At 43.1% G+C, this 2,677-nt stretch overlaps 1 pseudogene; it reads left to right on the top strand.

Moving 5' to 3' along the window:
* Positions 1-1,374: 1,374 nt before the first annotated feature.
* Positions 1,375-2,264, top strand: LOC112816972 (small ribosomal subunit protein uS2B-like; annotated as a pseudogene).
* Positions 2,265-2,677: the final 413 nt, after the last annotated feature.

The raw sequence follows: 2,677 nt of genomic DNA, 5'->3' as shown, positions 1-2,677 counted from the left end.
AAATGGCCAAATCGAAGCGCATTAGATCTCCCAGGGGGCCAACTCTTTAAATGCTTCCTGTACAATGGGCCTCAGAGGCCCCTGCCTCCTTCCTAAATGGGCCTTCCTGCAAATCCCGGTGCACTTCCTCACACTCAGGCATCAGTGGGCTCTGCCGCATGTCCTTGCTAAGGCCACAGCAGCAACTGCTGAATATTTTATTAGTCACCGGTGTCTCTCCATGCAGCCCACACCTGGATGTCATCTTTCCTGTTGTGACACACTTTTCTCTTAAAGGAGCCATCAGTGATGATGTCTTATAGTCTGTTCAGAAGCAAGGTCTCAACCAGCATCCCTGTTAAGCTGGAGAACATTATCCTTTCCAGAAACAGGTCTTTGAAGGTTTGTGCAGATTTGGTAAAAGGGAACAATCCAAGGAAGGCCTTGCTTTCATGAAAGGCCCCTCTCTGTCCCCAACTCCCTTGCAGGTAACCCCAGGGGAGAAATTTTTAAAAAAAGAAAATCTGGGCTTAGAAGACTCCAAAGGTTGCTTTTTCAGAAGGCACTAGTTTCTAAGAGTACTATTCTTAGTCTTTGGTTTTAGAACTTGCGTGAATTCATTTATTCCTTCAGGAGATGTTTGTTTAATTCCTACTATGTCAGGCACTAGGCAAGTCACTTGGAACCCAGCCCTGAACAGTGAGACACCCACCTTGCCTTCAGAGAACAGAAAACCTAGTGAGGGATTCATTTGTTCACTCATTCATTCAGTACTGTTTATTGAGTGCCTATTATGTGCCTGGCATTGTTCTAGAGATTAGGATACACAGTGGTGGACAAAACAGGAAAATCATTCTGGTGGGAGATGGACATTTTTCAAATAATCGCATAATGTATATAATTATAAAATGTAATAAGCACAGCAAAGAAATCTTAAAAACACCTTCCATGGGATTCTATACCCAGCTAAACAATCATTCAGCACTCAAGGCAAAAGAGATATTTTTCAGATGTACAACAAATAAAAGACTTTATTACCAGTAGATACTCAATGTCGGAGGGAAGTGGACAAAGAAGAAAGGCATGAGAAATGAGAAACAGCACAAAAAATCATGAAATTTACTGGCAAATGCAATGAACTCCTGCTTATGTTAAAATGCTACTTTTTTAACAGGGGAAAAAATTGCAATTAATGAAAATGAGCAAAATAGAAAGCCAAGTTAAAGGAGAAATAATGTTACAAAGTAACAGAAACTGGCTTTTTAATGGAACAACTAAAACAGACAAGCCTCTAGCAAGATTTAAAAATGGATGGAGCTTTTCGGCACTACCCAGAGAGGGGTCCATACGGTGTTGTTCTGCGTTCCCATCATAACTTAAAGGGAAACTTTCACAATGTCTGGAGCTCTCAATGTCCTGCAAATGAAGGAGGAGGAGGTCCTTAAATTCCTTGCAGCAGGAACCCACTTAGGTGGCACCAATCTTGACTTCCAAATGGAACAGTACATTTACAAAAGGAGAAATGACGGCATCTATGTCATGATTCTGAGGAGAACCTGGGAGAAGCTTCTGCTGGCAGTACATGTCATTGTTGCCATTAAAAACCCAGCTGATGTCAGTGTCATATCGTCCAGGAATACTGGCCAGCAAGCTGTGCTGAAATTTGCTGCTTCTACTGGAGCCACTCCTGTTGCTGACCGCTTCACTCCTGGAAGCTTCAGGAACCAGATCCAGGCAGCCTTCTGGGAGCCCAGCCTTCTGGTGGTTACAGATCCCAGGGTTGACAACCAGCCTCTCACAGAGGTGGCTTATGTTAACCTGCCCACCATCGCTCTGTGTAACACAGACTCTCCCCTGGGCTATGTGGACATCACCATCCCTTGCAACAACAAGAGAGGTCACTCAGCAGGTGTGATGTGGTGGATGCTGGCCCCGGGGAAATTCTGAGCATGCGTGGCACCATTTCCAGGGAACACTCATGGGAGGTCGTGCCTGATCTCTACTTCTACAGAGATCCCGAAGAGATTGAAAAGGAAGAGCAGGCCTCTGCTGAAAAGGCTGTGACCCAGGAGGAATTTCAGGGTGAGTGGACTGCTCCAGGTCCTGAGTCCACTGCTACTCAGCCTGAAGGTGCAGACTCGTCCGAAGATGGGCAGGTGCCCTCTGTGCCTATTCCACAGCTCCCTGCTGAAGACTGGAGTGCCCAGGCGGCCACTGAAGACTGGTCTGCAGCTCCCACTGCTTGGGCCACTGAATGGGTAGGAGCAACCCCTGAGTGGTCTTAAGCTGCTCTTCCACAAAGGCAAACAAAATGGAAAGAAGGTTGATGGAAGATAAACAGTTTCTTACAAAAGGGTATGAAAAAAACATAAGTAAACAATGATAGGAATAGAAACACATATAGCTGAGATTTGTTTTAATGAAGGAAATTAAAATAAAATAAAATAATAAAATAAAATAAAATAAAATAAAATAAAATAAAATAAAATAAAATAAAATAAATAGGGGCAACTGGGTGGCTCAGGCAATTAAGTATCTGACTCATGATCTCAGCTCAGGTCTTGATCTCAGGGTCCTGAGTTCAAGCCCTGTGTTAGGCTCCACACTGAGTGGAATAATAAATAAAAATAATAATAAATAATAAAACAAAATAAAATTAGGCAGATACAATGAATAACTTTATGTCAACAAATTCAAA

This window comes from Callorhinus ursinus, unplaced genomic scaffold (assembly GCF_003265705.2).
Source record: "Callorhinus ursinus isolate GAN/ISIS: 27379988/994484 unplaced genomic scaffold, GSC_fseal_2.0 scaffold70, whole genome shotgun sequence".
Lineage (NCBI taxonomy): Eukaryota > Metazoa > Chordata > Mammalia > Carnivora > Otariidae > Callorhinus > Callorhinus ursinus.
This window is presented reverse-complemented; position numbering and strand designations above follow the sequence as displayed.